At 49.5% G+C, this 18157-nt stretch overlaps 2 long non-coding RNA genes across 2 annotated transcripts; one reads left to right on the top strand and one right to left on the bottom strand.

Annotated features, from left to right (window-relative positions):
• Positions 1–816: 816 nt before the first annotated feature.
• Positions 817–8272, bottom strand: LOC129017249 (uncharacterized). The gene is made up of 3 exons (XR_008495038.2): positions 8041–8272; positions 3084–3206; positions 817–1938 (listed from the first exon to the last, which is right to left on the bottom strand). It is a non-coding gene; the product is annotated as an uncharacterized LOC129017249 (long non-coding RNA).
• On the top strand, positions 3717–8577 carry LOC134738669 (uncharacterized). Its single transcript, XR_010124584.1, has 3 exons — positions 3717–3934; positions 5638–6304; positions 7323–8577. It is a non-coding gene; the product is annotated as an uncharacterized LOC134738669 (long non-coding RNA).
• Positions 8578–18157: the final 9580 nt, after the last annotated feature.

Below are 18157 nucleotides of genomic sequence, written 5' to 3'. Positions count from 1 at the left end.
GTAGGGTAGAATGTGAAGATAATTTGGAGTTTGGAGTCAATTAAATTCTCTAATATCTTCCTGTTCCAATTCCGTGGGTGTCCCTTTTTCCTGATCAGTGCTCTAACTTTTATATAAGAGACTTGGCAAGGTTGTGATTTCAACTTGGAGAAGTCAATTTTGAGTTTATTAACTACTTCAGCATTGTAACTACAAGAAATGAGGTATTTTTAAAGAATAATTGTGGATAGTCCCTGGTCCTCTGACTGTCTACAGAGTCAGGAACTTAGAACTTCAAGTGTATTACTCCTTCTCTAAGCTCTTCAGTACAGTTAGAAGAAACTAACCAACTCCAATTTAATTCACATGCTATGGGCTTCTAGAAGCTCATTTTAATCATAGCCAGATTTTCACTGGCCCATCCAGGCCAGATAACCAAAGTGATTCTCATGTCATTCATTCAACAAACTTTATTGGATAAATGTGTATCAAGCTCCTTTTACACCAGGCACTGTTCTAGGTGCTTGGGATATATCAATGAACAAAAGAGACAAAGATCTCTGCCTTTATAGAGCTTGCATTATAGGTAAGCGTTGGGCAAGAGCAACAAATGTAATAAAGAAATAAATAATACTATACTTGAAGGTGGTAAGTGCACAAAGAAGTAGGGAATATCAAGGGGGATTGGAGTGCTATGGCAGGGTGGGGAGGAGAGCAACGTTAAATAGGATGGCCAAGGTTGGGTTCACTGAGAAAGTAAAACATAAGCAATGACTTTGAGATGGAATAGTTCCCCTGACGCCCTTCATGGGCGGGAACTGGAGCACTTTGTTGTTGTTGTTGGTTTTTTTTTTTTTTTTTTTTTTTTTTTGAGACTGAGTCTCGCTTTGTCGCCCAGGCTGGAGTGCAGTGGCGAGATCTCGAGTCACTGCAACCTCCGTCTCCCGGGTTCAAGCGATTCTCCTGCCTCAGCCTCCCGAGTAGCTGGGATTACAGGCACCCACCACCACGCCCAGCTAAGGAGCACTTTGTTTCACTCAGCCTGTTGCTGGCCACTCATTGTGGGAGCGAGTGCGTGAGTGAGTGTGGGAACCGGAGCAAATGAACGCTGCAACCGGCCAGTTGCTCCTCTCTGGCAGGAGCAGGCTCTGTTAGGGCCCTGCAGCAGCGTCCCTGTTCTTTCAGCTCTGCTGTCAGGGGATGGCCAAATACCAACCAGTTCAGTGGAGGTTCAGGGTGGCAGCCCCTGCCTTCTCGGCACCCAGATTCTTGTCTGGCGTCCAGGAAGAAGAATCAGGTCACATGAACTGTTTGAAAGGTGATGAATGTAGAAGACTTTACTGAGTGTTGGGTGGCTCTCAGTGGAAAGGGAGGATGGAAAGGGGATGGGATGGTGATCTTTCTCTGAAGCCCCACCGTCTCCGGCAGGGCCCCTCTCCAAACCTGCACCATCTGAAGTTAGCCAGATCTATCCACAGTCTCCGATACTCAGTTGCTTTTCTGCTCGCCGCTCAGCCGCTTATATCCTCAATGCTCAGCCGCTTGTGTTGCTCTGCCAGCTGAAGTCTTTTATGGGCACAGCATATGGGCAGGCAGGCCAAAAAGGTAACATTTTGGGGGAAAATGGGGTCCTTTAGGGCTGAAGTTCCAGGCTTAAGGGTAGGGTCTAGCCAGGAGCCCAGCCCTTCTGTATCAACTTGACGGAGTGAAGGAGGCAGTCAAGCATGTGTCGGGACCACTCCAGGCAGAGCAGCTAGTGCTGATGATCATCCTAACAGACAACGCCTTGAGCAGAGTAGTGACAGGTCACTTGATGAGAGGCTGCGAGGCTAGGAGCAGAAACAGAGAGCCCAGTGTGCAGGGAGGTGAAGAGCCCCTAGCACTCAGAGTGAAGATGGTCAGAGGTGGCTGGATTCCGAGCATCATCTGAAGAAAGCACTGCCGGGAGTTCTTGAAGGACTGCATATTGTAAAAGAAAGAAGTCAAGGAGGTCTCTGAGTCTTTTGTCTGAGCAACTGGATGATAGGAGTTGTGGGATGGAAGATGGCTGGGATGAAAGATGGGGAGTCAGTTTCAGACATGCTAAATTTACATTGTCTTTTGGACACCCAAACAGAGATCTTTTAGAAGTCTCATGCCAGTAATCACACTTGTTACTAAATTCTGTAGCCATCAGGTTTTTTGCCTGCAAAGATCAGAAGCCACACTCTGAAGCCAGTTTGTTAAAGGATGTTAGGTAAGCCATAGACTCTCCAGGAAGAACTCCCAGGGAACAGGCTTGAAGGCAGCACAGCCCGGAGCAAGCCCACCCTTGCCACCATCTGCAGGTGCAGATTCAATAGCCCATTCCACCTGGCGCTATCACCAAACTTGTGGCACTGCTGCTTCTAGTCTGCAGTTATTCCTTCCAGCATGGATTCCACCAGGTGCCTCCTTTTATAGGACATTAGCTCCCAGCTTACAGGCTTCTATGATGTGTGTGTGACTGATTATGTGTCTGTGGTCCAGCTGCAAGGGAGGCTGGAAGGCTAATTTCTGGCTTCTATATCAGGGAGGCACAGACACTAGAGGGAGAATTCCTTTTCAAAGGAGCCGGGCGACTAAGTATAAGAACAATTGTCCACAAGGAAGGAGCAAGGACTAACACTGATTACGCACTTAATAATGTTCCAGGCACTTCCCTAAGCACTTTATATAAGATAAGGGAATAAACCCCGTATCTAATCCTCACAGCAATCTCATGATGCTATCCTTGTTTACATTTTACACATGAGGAAACAAGTTTAGCGCGATGAAATGACTTGCTGAAAAGGTCACACAGCTCCTAAGCAGTGGAGACAGGAACTGAATCTAGGAAGTCTGATCCAAGGACACTGGGATTATGAAGCCCATTTTATAGATGAGGAAATTCTAAGTTAGAGAGGTTAAGTAACTTGTCCAAGGTCACATAGCTTGTAAATGATCAAGCAAAGATATAATTCCAGTTTGGCCTGGCTCCAAAGCTGGTGCTCTGTTTCCTGTTCTCTATGGCCTTGAGCAATTATTGACCCCCAAAGGAATACAGAGGCTAGCAAATCCCATAAGCAGAGGCTTGTCAAAAATACCTTATGTGGGCTGGGTGTGGTGGCTTATGTCTGTATTCCCAGCACTTCGAGAGGCTGAGGTAGGAGGATCACTTGAAGCCAGAAATTTGAGATCAGCCTGGGCAACAGAGCAAGACCCTGCATCTACCAAAAAAGAAAAAAAAATTAGACAGGCATGGTGGTGTGCACCTGTTGTCCTAATTACTGGGTTACTTGGGAGGCTGAGGTGGGAGGATCACTTGAGCCCAGAAGTTTGAGGCTGCTGTGAACCATGATCATACCACTGTACCCCAGCCAGGGCAACAGAATGAGACTGTCTCTAAATTAAAAAAAAAAAAAAAAAAAAAAAGACTTACGTGGGAAGCAATGACTGTACAAAGAGCTGAGAAGAAGACAAGTGACCTGGCACAGGTAGATTCTTTCCTGGGATCTCAGTTTCCCCCCAGAAGGCCCTGGGTCTGTGCTTGTCAAAGGAAGGAATGGGTGAATGAGCAAACGGTGCAGGGACGAGGATGACAGAGGAGGGTTTCTATTATTATTCATATCATTCTAACACTCCGCAAATATCTACCCAAATCTCTAGAGCTTTGATCTGGAGTCCCCGCCCCTCGGAGTGTTCTGCTTGGTTGTGGAGGCTGCTGCTGCTGCTGCAGCCTCTTGGCTTCAGGCCCTGAAGCGCTCCCCATCTCAGGCCCAAACAGGAAAAAATCAGTTCCTTTCTGTGCTCCTCTTACTAGACCGAGATCCACTGGGATTGTCTGAGGAAATTCTTGTGAAACCAGAAAGAAAGTTCAAGAAATGATGCAACAACAACAACAAAATAAAACCCAGGAGAAATAGTACGCCATGAATTTAAAAGATTGTGAGGAGAGGTAAGGCCTGGTGGGTCCTCACCTGCCTCTTTTTGAAAATCTCGTATTGGAGTCCCTGTCTATTTTAATCCCCTCTTCAAGTCATTCATTCATTCAACAGATCTTCACTGGGTGCCTATTCTGTGGCAGGGATTGGGAATAGATGGAATTGTGAGCAGAAGAGATGAGGTCTCTGCCCCCATGGGCTCACAGTCTGGTGCCTGAGGCAGACAGGCAGACAGGCCAGTGCTGAGCGAGTGCCGTCGGTGACGAGAGGGACGGGCTGTACTTTCAGATGGGGTCTCCTGACCTGGCCATGGTGGCTGGGGAGGCTTCCTAGGATAGGCATGGGCCAGGAAGCTTCCATATGTCATTTTGTTGATTTCTCACAACTGTGTGAGGTTGCTATTGTTGCTTCCATTTACAGATGAGGAAACTGAGGCTCAGAGAAGAAAAGTTCCTTGCCCAAGTCACCCACACCAGTGTTGATCTGGCTCCCTACCTCCTGCTCTTAGCACGACCTATCTGACCTCTAACAATTTTTAACACTTTTTAAGATTGCGCTGTGGCCTCAATTTTCTCCAGAAGGTACCTTGATCTCTCCCCAGGAAGATTAAAGCTGTCAGAGGACACATGAGTGTCAGAACCACAGAGAGTGTGGGTGCAGAGGGGTCCTGGGTGAATAACCCTGCACGGACAGACAGTCCCTAAGGACGGCTCTGCACCCACACGCTGGGTGTGACACTCATGTGTCCTCCGACGGCTTTGATATTCCTGAGCTTTCTTCCCACCCAGGAATCCCTCAATCTGTCTTTGCTGCTACCAGCACTCTCAGCCTCAGAGACATGCCATCCTCACCTGAACTCAGGCCAAACTCTCAAACATGATTCCTTTCATCTCTTGCCCTCACCATGACTCAGTCAGTCATGTTGGGGTTGTCAGAAGGAGCATTTGTCAAGACGGAGGGAAACCTCAGGGAAGTGAATTAACACCAAGCCCATAAGAGTCAAGCTTGAGATCCAAAGGTGGGGTGTGTGTGGGGAGGAAGATTAGCTTCCCCAAGCTCTCTGCTCACTGGGAGCCCCAAGTGGAGACTCTGCCTGTCATTGACCCCTTCATTCAATGGGTACTCACCAAGGGACTGCTCTGTGCCAGGCATGGGGCTAGTGGCTGGGGCTACTACAGTGACCCAGGCCGAGTCTGCCCCCATAGAGTCTTGTCGGGGAGACCCACAGGTAACGGCCACCTCCATACAGTATGCTGCATTCCATTAGGGGGAAGCCCAGGTACTCTGGGCCACACAGCAGAAACAACTAACACAGTCTTGGGAGTCAGGGAACATTCTTTGGAGAAAGCGCTGGGTCAACACACCAGGAAGATGTTGGATTTGATATGTGATATTTGGTGGAGGTGATGATATTCGCTGGAGGTGGTATGCATGTGTGTGTGTGTGTTTGTGCGTGTTGGGGATGGGCGGTTCTGGGCAGGGGGAACTGCATCAGTGAAGGCCTGGAGGTGTGACTGAAAGTGGCCCACTGGAGGAGCTGGAACTTGAACTTCCTGGGGCTACTGTGCAGAAGATGAGGAGGGGCTGATGAGGGATGACGGGGTGCTGGTGGGAGCAGGGGGTCAGTTGTGGAGAACTTGCTTATAGTGGGGAGACTGAACTGTATCCCGAGAGCCACAGAGAAGCACATGTCCCTTTTGTTTTCACCTTTTTCTAGCCCTGCAGTGGGGGAGGAGAACCTGTTGGCCAGGAACTGCCCACAGCTTTTGTTCTGGATAAGTCCCTCATGGAGGAGGACACAGGCAAGAAGATGGGTCTTCATCCTAACCCACGGAAGCAGCGCTGGACTGAGGAGCACCACCTGCCAAACTCCCAGTGGCACTGAGTAACCTCCAGGGCGGGGGCGTGTCCCTGCTTAGGAGCTCCCAGGAGCCTGTCACACCCCCCCACCCACCTCAGAGGCTCCTGCCCCCTGACCTGAGTGAGCTGTGTCTGAGTTGGGTCCCTCCTCCCTCCAAGGAGTGTGCTCTATGGACAACAGCCTCTGTCCTCATTTGTCCCTTCCTCCTAGCGCCTCCTTCTGCACCCCTGATCCTGCTCCATGCTGTCACCTCTTCTGTATGGCAGCTGGGCCTTGTCTGTCCTGGGATGGCGGCAAGCCTGTACAGAAGTCATTTGCCTTATTTCTCACTACCACCAGCTTCCCAGATGGGAAACTGAGGCTCAGAGAGATGACATAACTCAGCTGACAAAGGATCTGAGTGGGTTTGTCCTGCAAGCCCACCCTCTTCTCCTCATGCTGTCTAAAACAATTATAGACACCTCCCATGAGCAGGAAAGCTCTGGAAATGTCTTCTTGGAAAGCAAGCAGCTACCCATGAACAGTGAGTCTCTGTCCCAGGTATTTCTTGTCTCTGGGCCTCAGTTTCCTCATCAAACTCCTCAGTGTGTGGAACAAATGCAGTGGCAATGAAGGAACGAGGGCACCAGGGAGGGCGGGCTCCACTGACTTTCTGAGTCATGGAAAATCCATGGTCCAAAAAGCTCTTAGCATTTTCTCTGCCCCTGGGTCTCACATCCATCTCAGGCCACGCCAGCCCCCGAGCCCCAGGGGTCCTACTGTTCTCCCTCCTCTCAGGCCAAAATGAGAACAAAGCAAGTTCCTTCTCTCCATTCCCCTCGGCATGACTAACACATGCTGGCGTTTTCCCAAAGGAACTTCTGTCAGCCCTAATGGAAAATTGCAAAATACAAAGGAAACAAAGCAAATTCAGAATCCACAGCAAATAGTCATGTTTGAGGTACAAAAAGTTGGGGCAGGGGATGCTTGCTGAGAGCATCCCCTTCATACTAGTTCTTTTTTTTTTTTTTTTTTAAATTTTAGGTGGAGTCTCGCTTTGTCACCCAGGCTAGAGTGCAGTGGTGCGATCTCAGCTCACTGCAGCCTTGACCTCCCAGTTCAAGTGATCCTCCTGTCTCAGCCTCCCAAGTAGCTGGGATTATAGGCACCTGCCACCACACCTGGCTAATTTTTTGTATTTTTAGTAGAGACGAGGTTTCACTATGTTGACCAGGCTGATCTCGAACTCCTGACCTCAGGTGATCCACCCACCTCAGTCTCCTAAGTAGCTGGGATTACAGGCACATGCCACCACACATGGCTAATTTTTTGTATTTTTAGTAGATATGGGGTTTCACCATGTTGGCCAGGCTGGTCTGGAGCATAATAGTTCTTAACTGGAGCCCTGTCCTGAGTTCTTTGGGCCCCTGGATTTTCCAGTGTATGTTCCCTGGGGTGTTAATTAATATAAAATAACCCCAAACAAAACTCTTGTGATCACATCCAGTGGAAAACATGGAGATAAACAAACCAAACCTTTTTTTTTTTTTTTTTTTTTGTAGGACTTCTCAAAACTTTTGGCCTTGGCCTCCCAAGGTGCTGGGACTACAGGCGTGAGTCACTGCACCTGGCCAAAGCTTTTGTTTGCTTAAAGTGCTTTGTAAGTTTCCAAGAGGAGGCTACAGAACCCAGAAATCACCTATGGATTGGACCACAACATGCGCTACTGAATTCATGGTGGGAAATGCTGATGGTCTCTGATGGAGGCTGCTGGGCGGCTGCTGCCCTCACCCTGACCTGTCCTCCTCAGCTGGACGGGGGACTTCTAGGAGGGGGAGGGTCCCCACTGAAGATGGACACATGTCCTGTCAGAGTTTCTGAGAAGCTCCAGCCCTTAGGCAGAATGGGACAAGGAGAAACAGAGTTGGGTCTGTACTTGGGACTGCAGAAGCTGAGCATGCGGAGTCGTGGGGACAGTGCCCCTCCTCCATCCCCACCTCCCAGCCCCCCAGTATCTCCTTCTCCCCCTGATCCTTCCCCTGATCAGGCCAGGGCCCTGTCATTGTCCCAACAAATGCCTACCACCAGTTCATCGCATCTTGTTTTCTCTGATGTCCTCGCAATCACACACCTTGTGCCCCTGAGCTGGGTACACGATCCTTTGCAATGTGTGCTACGAGAACTGTATTGCTAATAATAAAGACAAAATTTAATGACTCCACTGGCTGAGCTTCTGGTAGGTCCCAAGCACGTTAGACAGACTATTTCATTAGTTCTCACCTCGGCAATTTGAGGAAGGTCTTGCTGTCTCAGTATCCTGAGTCTTGGGTTCAAGGCTTCCACAAGGTCACATAGCTTTTAAGTGACAGGGCCTGGCTGACTTGGCTCTGAAGTGAGTTCTCTTTGCAACAACCTACCCAGCTGAGCCCCTCCTTTGTTTAGAGAAGGCTTCTCCTCTGAGCTGGGAAGATCCAACTTTGACCCTCAATTCTCAGATGACAGTGGTTCAGTCAGGCAGGAACTAGCTGTACTAACTTGTAAACAAGTCACTTCTGCAAGGAGAGGCAGAGGCCAGTGCTTGCGCAAGTGTGACTGATAAAGGAATGGGGCGAGGGCTGAGGACTCTCCGGCTCTACTGATTTATGATTCTGAAAGTCATCAATCTTAAAGAGAGATCTGCATTCCCCAAGCTTTCTTCTCCCCGAGGGGCCTCTCCTATCTCTCGCCAATATTGTGGCTCCCCTCAGCCGCAGGCGAAATCTTTCTGGTTTTCTCTTAGGTCCAAACACGAACAAAATGAAATCCTTTTTGCACTTCTCTGGGTTCTCTTCTCTTCCTTTCCCTTCTTGGTTACACTTTGGAATTTTCAGAGGAAAAGTTTGCCAAGTCCAGGGAAGACTTTATGGAAATGAACGAGAGCCTATAAAACCCCATGAACTATCCATGAACGATATAGCAAGGTGTGAACTGTTTCCTTCACAGCTGTGGCTGCAGCGGCCCCTTGTGGCCATGTTACACGCCAGGCAATTGAGTGTCAGAGAAACCACAGTTTCAGCGCTGGGAGGGGAGCTCTCTTTCCTTAGAGAGGTGGCCTCCTGCATCCACTCTTTTGTGGCCCAGAGAGGGGAAGACACATGCCCAGGGCCACAAAGGTAGAATGCAGGCATTTGGACTTCCAGCCCTCCTGGGGCTCTTTCTCTTGTACTGCGCTCAGCTCAACGTCCCTTTGTTGCTGTAAGGAGGCCAGGGAGCAGCCTGGAGTGTGGGCCTGCCTTTGCCCAGACAGGCTCCCTCTGACCGTTCCTCTCACACAGCACTGAGCAGGGTCAGGGGTGCAGAGGGAGGCGGTAGGAGAGAGCACGCCTGCAGGCAGGTTGGCGAGTCCCCTCGCGGCCCCCAGGAGGCGCTGTGAAGCCGAGTTGGCGAGGCCCTGGGCTCCTCCCGCACGGGTGGCGGAGGGAGATGTTCAGTCTGAAGACAAAGGAAGCTGTACCCCGCCTAGGGACAAAGGAAGCTGCACCCCGCCTGGGGAGCTTGCAAAGACGGGGCCTTGTGGCCGGCAGCCTGCCCTGTCCGGAGCCGAGGTTGGCTCCAAAGCGGACATCACCGCCTCTCTCCGGGCTCCCGTGGCGGGCTGCTGACGCACCCCACAACCACCTCCCCCAGACTTCACTTTGCAGACGTTGCTTCTTCTCTTTGAGCCTCTGAATGCCCGGTGAGGTGGGCAGGGCAGGATCCCTGTCCCTGTTATGGACTGGAAAACAGTTTCAGAGAGGCGGAGGGCTTGCCCGAAGTCAGCCAGCTGATGAAAGGCGGAGCCTGGCCTCAGGGCTTTGGACCACCAAGCCAGTGCCCAAGCCCTTTCCTACACAACTCATGGCTCCCTGGAGTTTGGCTCAGGGTAGAGGGGGAGATGCTACAGAGGAAGGCAGGAGCCTTTGGAGTCAGCTCCACTACCACCTGCCATGTCATGTAACCTCCCTGAGCCTCAGTCTCCTCATCTGTAAAATGGGCGGTAATCCTTTCCCTTGGAAGGTTGTTGTAAGGAGTGGACATCACGGATGTCAAGAGACAGCAGAGTTACCTGATCCAGTGTGTCAATGTGGGGGCCATGGGGCCCTGTCCACGTGTCAGTACAGCCACCTCCTTGGAGATCCAAGCTGGGAATGTCAGAGCCTGGCTCTTCCTCGTTGAGGTGCAGTGAGCTGCCTTAGTCTGTGGTGCAGGGCGTGGGGGTGTACATGCTCTTGCTGCTGTGAGCCAGTGCAGAGATGGAGCCAAGAGAGGCCAAGTTTGGTGGGGTCAGGGACGGGGCACGTAGGAGGTCGGTGGGATGAGTCACTCACCAGCTCAGATTGTGGTGTGAAGGGGAAGGAGTGTGGAGGCTGGGCCGGGCCTGGTAGCACCAGGCACAGACCTACCAGGCAGGGAGGCAGCCCTCTGGGACCAAGGCATGGCACCCTGCCAGTCCCACTCGCCCAGCCTCTGCGCTGCCCGGAGCTCCCTAGGGGTGAGGGTGGGTGGAAGAAGAAACGTGGCCTGGGACCTGTCAGCGTGTGGGTCTGTGTGGGGAGAGCCGGGGTGAGGGTCTGGGCTGCTTTTTTGTCCTGCTCATGGCCCCTCCTGGTCTTCTCCCAGTGCCAACGCCTTTCTTCCTGCCTGTGTGCTGGGGATGAGGAGTGCCCCTCCCAGCCAGCCACCATCTAAGACAGACATACCGAAGCAGTGTCCACACATCTACCAGGCATGTTGCACCTGGCTGTCAACGTAGATGATCAGCCACATCTGTATGCACCAGAGCCCCACAGAATATGACAGACTCTCAGGGTTGACCGAGTGTAGAGAGGGAACTATTTCTGGAGGTGTGGACAAGAGCAGCAGGGATCAGACATCCCAGAGTGGAGCAGTGGGAAGCTGAGGGATGGTGAAAGGGAGTTTGAGGGGGTGTGGCCAGGGGAGGGCTGCCCTGCAGGAGCCTTAGAGCGAGCAGCAGCGGCCAGAACCATGGCTGGGCAAGGAGAGGTGGGGGGGGATAGATACACAGGCCCCTTTCTTCCTGTTCTCTATCTTCTGCTGCTGCCTCCGGATGGGTGGCTGATTCCAATGGGGCAGTCGGAGGGAAGGGAGCCAGTGACGTGGGGGTCATCCTTCCAGGTACAGAGCAGGGCAGAGGAAGGTGGAGAGTGGATCTAAAGATCCAGGGAGAATTATCAGCACAACAAGTGGCTGGGCAAGGGGGCACAAATATGAGCCAGACCCCAGCCTCGAGGAGCTCACTGGCTGGTAGAGGGGATAAGAGCCAATGAATTCTCACCCATATAGGGAGAGGACAGTGCCTGGGAGAGGATCAGGTAAAGCACCAGAGGGGCTCAGAGGAGGAAGTGTGGGTGCCAGGGATCACACAGGCCTGAAGGAAGAGGCGATGTATGAGTCCCACGTTGCTGCTGTAACAAGAGGTGGCAAACTCAGTGGCTTAAAACAACACAAACTTACTGTCTTCTAGGCCTGGAAGTCAGAAGTCTGAAATGGGCCTTATGGGCTAAAATCAAGGTGTCATCAGAAATGCTTTCCTTCTAGGGGCTCTGCGGGAGAATCTGTCTCCTGGCCTCTTGCAGCCTCCAGGGGCTGCCTGCCTTCCTTGGCTTGTGGGATCTTCCTCCTTCAAAGTGCCTCACTCTGACCTCTGCTTCCACGGTCCCAGCTCTTCTCTGTGACCTTGACCATCTTGCCTCTCTCTTACAAGGACCCTTGTGATTACTTTGGACTCAATCAGATAATCCAGGATAACCCAACCCCCATTCCAAGATCCTTAATGTAATCACATCTGCAAAGTCTCTTTCTGCCATGGAAGGTACATGCTCACAGGTTCCGACTGGCACATCTTTGGAGGGCCATTATTCTGTCTACTCCAGGCAATGGTGAAGAGGCAGAGTTTCAACCTGTAACGGCCAAGGGGAAGGACCCTGCAGGTGGATAGGATAGCCTGAGTAGAGGCAGGCATTTGAGAACCTAAGCACTATTGGCCAGCACCTGTGAGTAATTGCAGGAAGACTGTGATTTTGGGGGACAGGGCTGGAAAACCAGCCTGGACATGGCCAGTGCCTTGCTCCATTTCCAAATAAATGCAGTTGGCCTCTGAGGCTGTGTGGCAACTGTCAGTGCCTGTGGCATGGCGGGGCTGGCGGGGGGGCTTCTGGATGTGAGGTGAGCCTTGCTGTTCAGTGTCCATCCCTCCCCGACCCACCCTTCTCCAGGCCCAGCACGGCTTTATTCAGGACCTGCATGGTGAGTCGGACCCTTTCAGTTGTCCCCTCCATGAGGCCCTCTGTTGGCCTGTCTCTTATCCACCCACACCCCCACTGCCAACAGGCCCGCAGGCAGCACCGGTCCCCTCCCCTGCCTTCCCCAGCTTCCAGGCCTCCGACTCTCTCCCAGTATTACGCCTCCAACACACTGAACTGCTCCCTGAACTCCCCACATTGTCTCACCTGGCCAGGCCATTCCCACAGCTTTCCCTGTGCCAGAAACACCCACCAACCGAGCCCTTTTCTTCCCACTCCTCATTCTTCAAGTCTCAGCTTTTTGGAAGAATACTTTCCCCTTCCCTCCACCCCACCGCACAGGGAGCAGTGAGCGACTGCCACAAAAATCTTTTTTTTTTTTTTTTTGAGACAGGGTCTCACTCTGTCACCCAGGTTGGAGTGCAGTGGTGTGATCATGGCTCACTGCAGCCTCAACCTCCTGGGCTCAGGTAATCCTCCCACCTCAGCCTCCCGAGTAGCTGGAAGTACAGCCACACACCACCATGCTGTGATAGTTTTTTGTAGAGATGTTACCTAGGCTGATCTTGAACTCTTGGACTCAAGCAGTCCACCTGCCTCGACCTCCCAAAGTGCTGAGATTATAGGTGTGAGCCACTGTGCCTATCCTCTCACAAAATCTTTTATAAAAACCCATACCTGGCCAGGTATGGTGGCTTATACTTGTAACCTCAGCACTTTGGGAGGCCGAGGCAGGCAGATTGCTTAAGCCCAGGAGTTCAAGACCAGACTGGGCAACATAGCAAGAACATGTCTCTAAAAAAAAAAAATTGGCCCAGGCATGGTAGTGCATGTCTGTAGTCCTAGCTACTGAGGAGGCTAAGGCCGGAGGATCACTTGAGCCCAGGAGTTTGAGGCTGCAATGAGCTAGGATTGCGCCACTGCACTCCACCCTCGGTGACAGAGCAAGACCCCGTCTCAACAAACAAACAAAAACAAAAAACCCAAAAAACAAAACAAAAAGCTCCTCCCAGCCCACACCTGCTGAGTGGTTGTCCGTTGCGGTGATGACTGACACATGCCATTTAACCTTCACGTTGCTGGTAATAACTATTGATTTTATGGAGTGCCAGATACTGTGCTTCACACCTGATTTTTCATTTATTACCCCGCAAGCCCTCTGAGGTTGGTGTTATTAGCCTCATTTCAGAGGCGGGGACACTGAGGTTCTGACAGGTGAGGTAACGGCCGTTGCATGACATGGCTTTGAAATAAAATGGTGGCTCTATGAATCAAACCCAGGCCACCCTGGCTCCAAGGCCCGGGCTCTAAACCACATGCCACACTGGTGTGATTATGGTCCGTGTTTTATAGGGGAGGAAACTGGAGCTTAGGGAGGTGAATACCTGGGCCTGGCTAATAAGTGGCTTTCACCCCAAGGCGTGGCTCTTTTCAAAGGCCAGGCCTGTCACTGCCTTGCTACATGGTCACTTATTAACCTTACCTGCTACACTATACTGCTGGGCCTCTGTTTTGTAGCTATTTGTGTAGATCTTTCCCTCCCCCATTCTCCCCTCTCCCATCTGCCGGGAGCTTGCTGGGGGCCGGGCCTGAGTCTCTTTCGTCTCTGAATTCTGCATGTGGCATAGGGCCTGGCTCAGAGCCCATGCACAGCACACGAGTGAATAAAGGAATGAATGGTGTTTCCTGGGCATGGCTTTGGGCAAAGCAAGAAACTGCTCAGAGTGCTCATCTGCAGCCAGTAGATCCAGGGAGGCTGAGGCTGTGAGCTCCTGCAGGGCCCAGGCCTGGGGTCCCAGCACCCCCTCAAACTTCTTGGCAGATCTGAATGCCCAAGTTAGGTTTTGTTTTTTTACAGATATATAATTTTGTACTGAATTATGCATGTATTATTTCTTCCCAAATATATATATAATGCATGTATTAATTCTTTCCAAATATATGTAATATATATTATAAATTATAAAATATGTAATACATAATTATTACATGTAATATATATTATATAATGTGCAATACATAATCATTACATGTTATATATATTATGTATTATATATAATATATAATTCTGCATAATATATAATATATATGTAAATATATTTGGGAAGAAGTAGTACATGCATTATATATATATACACATTTTGGAAGAAGAAATACATGCAAAATTCAGTACAAAATATATATATATTTGGGAAGAAGTGATAGATACATAATTCAGTACAAAATTTTAAAAGTATAAAGGACATTCAGCAAAACATTAGTTTCTCCAGTCTTTGAATTCAGTTTCCCAGCTCCCTTCCCAGAAGCATCCCCTGCTATCTCACTTGCTTGTGTATCCTTCTAAAAAACCCAATGCATTTACCAACATAGATGTGCATATCTTCTTCCCTGGCACACACATAAAAATAATAGCAAACTGTCTATGTTACTGTACCATCTTACATTTTCATTTAATAAAATACTTTGAACATCTTTCCTATCAATACTGTACGGAGCTGACTCATTCTTTTTGATGGTGGCACAGTATTCTATTGCATAGTTGTCATATGTATTTATTGTATGTATCATATAATGAACATTTAGGCATTTCTGGTCTTTTGCTATTATAAATAATACTGCAGTGAGCCTCCTAGTACTTCATGTCATTTGGCACATGTGCAGAAGTACATCTGAAAGATAAACACCTGTGAGAGAAATTGATAGGTCAAAGAATTATATTAAAAAAATTTTTTTTTTTGAGACATGGTCTTGCTCTGTTTCCCAGGCTGGAGTGCAGTGGCACAATCTCAGCTAACTGCAGCCTTGAACTCCTGGACTCAAGCAATCTTCCCACCTCAGCCTCCTGAGTAGCTGGGACTACAGGTGCATGCCACCATACCTGGCTTAAGATTTTGATACATATTGGAAATGACTGTTCATAGACCTTATACTACCAGCAATGTGTGGCGTGTCCAGTTCCCCACATTCCCAACAAATAGTAAGTTAGCAAACCAGTTCCCCATATTCCCAACAAATAGTAAGTTAGCAAACCTTTTTATTTTATTTTATTTTATTTTGAGACAGAGTCTTGCTCTGTCGCCCAGGCTGGAGTGCAGTGGCGTGATCTCGGCTCACTGCAAGCTCCGCCTCCTGGATTCACGCCATTCTCCTGCCTCAGCTTCCCAAGTAGCTGGGACTACAGGCACCCACCACCATGCCCGGCTAATATTTTGTATTTTTAGTAGAGACAGGGTTTCACTGTGTTAGCCAGGATGGTCTCGATCTCTTGACCTCTTGATCCGCCCACCTTGGTCTCCCAGAGTGCTGGGATTACAGGCGTGAGCCACTGCGCCCGGCCAGCAAACCTTTTTATCTTTACCAATCTGACATGTAAATCATGGGATTTCATGGTACTCTAAATTTGCGTTTCTCTTCTCAAGTAAGGTTGAACGTTTTCATAAGTCTAAATGCAACTCGTAGCTCCTTTTCTGGGAACTGTTTGCTCATATTCTTTGCCCTTTTTCCTGCAGGGTTCTTGGTTTCTTACTTAGTTATTTGTAGGAGCCCTTTATATATATTAAAGATATTAACCTTGGGTCCATGATAAGGGTTGTGAATATCTTCCTGCTTTATTGTCTCCATAAATTGTGTTGCAAGAAGTTCCCAGTTTATTACTTTCCACTTTCACTCTAGTTATTTGCCTCCATGTCCTTATTTCCTCATATTGTAATTGTCCTCATTTTTCCAGGAACTTTCTCTCATATTATCTGATTTAAAACTTGTTACCTTCATGAGAGATGAATATTGATATACCCATTTTTTGGGGGAGGCAATTGTCTGTGGATCTCTTGTATTTCTGCACATCTTGCAATCAGAGGCACTGACAGCTTTTGTTCTGGTCTGCCTTTTCAAGGATGTGTTAGTAAACTTCCTTGGAAGATAGAGATGACATCTTCCTCTGGAAAAGAGGCAGTTTTTTTTTATTGTTCTGTATAATAATAACAATATTTCTCTCTGGAGCAAAGATCAAACAGGTTTTCTTGCAGCCCATTATAAAAAATTTGGTTCCCCAAAGTGTGGAGCTCCTCAGCTGTGATACAAAACCCATTGTATATGTAGTGTAGCATCCACTAGAGTCAAGCTTTGTGTTGTCCTCATGGTACTTGGGGTGGGGGGCTACTTGCTTAAGCTTAGTTTAGTAAGGCACAGAGCTGGGATTTGAACCCACAGCTCTTTGCAACATAAAGCTTAAGTTTCTTGCTGTGCCATGAGTAATAAAGTCTTTGCCTCTGACCCAGGGTCTCGTGTCTTCTGCCAGCATCCATAAAACTGTGGCAGGACAACTTTTTAACTTGCAAAAAGAGTAAAATTTTAGACCTTTACAGTTCTTGGCAATTTGGCAGCTGTGCCAAGCGAGGCTTTGATCACCTGTGCCTAGGGTCACCCAGACAGAAAGCAGCAAAACTAGGTGTCTTACTTTTTAGTTATGCTAACGTGGACTTCCTGTGTTAGCAGGTAAACGGCCCATGGCTAGGCTTCTTTCAGCCACTTTATCTTGCTTTCGGCTTACCCACTTTCAGCTTACCCGGGCCTCGCTCCCTCACTCAGGGTGCCCTCCATCTTTGTGCCTCTGCCATATCTCATGGATCTCATGCGTTAGGCTAGTGGTTCTCACACTTTAGTGAGCCTCAGAATCACCTGGAGAACTAATTAAAAATTCAGACTTATTAAAGGTGCAGATTCGTCCACAAAGACTCGATTCAGTAACCCTGGCTCCCCTCTCCATGGGTTTTGTCCTGGGGGTGGAAGGACCACACGGCGAGTTGCTGCTGTAAAGAACAGGCTGACTCTGAGAATTTGTGGGCAGGGATTTGATCAAAGCTGGCTTGAGACAGATGAGCCTGGTGCTGGGGTGAGTTGCCGGGGGAGGTCAGCTCTTGGGGAGGCGGCTGTGGTCCTTTGGTCTTGAGGTGATAAGGCGAAGATGGTGGGGCAGCAGAGGGAAGGAGTGAGGGGGTGCTGGGACAGGGCTGTCAACCCAGCTGGGCCAATAGCCCTGTGTTTCCAGCCTCAGGGCTTCCTGCACCTGCTGTCTGACTCACCTGGTACTTTGCATGTATCATCTCCTGGCTCAAACAATCACTGTTGACTTCTGCAGGAAAAAAATAAATCAAATCTGGTGGCTTGACCTGCTAGGCCCTTTGTTGTCTGATTCGAACCAGCTCTGCAGCCTCTGCTCCCCGGTTTTCCTTTGACACAGTGGTTAGACTGCATGGTGCAGGCCCAGACCTTGTGAGTTCAAATTCCAGCCCTGTGCCTTACCAAACTCAGCTTAAGCAAGTAGCCCTCAGTTTCCTAGTTGGCAAAATGGAAGTGATGACAGTGTCTACAGCATAGGGGAGCTTCAATGATTTAAACAAGTCGATGGATGCCACATACTCAAACAGAGTTAGGCATAGAGGAAGAGGCCAATACATTTGGCCTGTTTTTATAAGATTTCTTTTTTACTGGAACTTCCCACCATCCGCCACCTCCATGTCCTCACTCCAGGCACCATTTACTGTGGCTCACCCTGGGGCTGTGCAGGGCCCCCTCCTCCAGGGCGCCCTCCCTGCTTACCCAGGCCTTGATCACTCACTCAGGGTGCCCTCTGTCTGAGCTCCAGCAGCCCCGGGTCTATGTCCCTCCTCTGACCCTGGCCTGCCTCCTGCCTTTGTCAGGAGCCTACAGTGTTTACCTCTTTCTCTTCCCCGAGCTCAGGTCATCCCCTGGGGACAGACATCCTGGCTCCAGGGCACCTGCCTGCTGGTTTCTGCTGAGCAGGACACCAGCTGTGGGACTTTAGGCAGGCTGAGGCCCCACTCTCTCTCAGTTTTCTGACCTATATAAACTGCTGGAGGTAGGCTAAAGCATGTGTTTGGGCTTTAAAAGAGGGAGAATCTTTGCTGAAGCAAAATCTCACAGAAAGCTGAGTATATAAAACCAGTGTGAGTGCATGTGTGAGAAGGCCTGGGAGTGTGTGAGTGTATGTGTGAGCATGTGTATGCGTGTGTGTGTATGTGTGAGTAGGTGTGAATATTGTGTGAGGTGTGTAAGTGTGTGTGAGTGTAGGTGGTCACAGCAGATCCGCTCAGCTC

Source organism: Pongo pygmaeus, chromosome 19 (genome assembly GCF_028885625.2).
Source record: "Pongo pygmaeus isolate AG05252 chromosome 19, NHGRI_mPonPyg2-v2.0_pri, whole genome shotgun sequence".
Taxonomy (NCBI): domain Eukaryota; kingdom Metazoa; phylum Chordata; class Mammalia; order Primates; family Hominidae; genus Pongo; species Pongo pygmaeus.
Note: the sequence above shows the minus strand (reverse complement) of the source record. Positions and strands in the feature narration are given on the sequence as shown.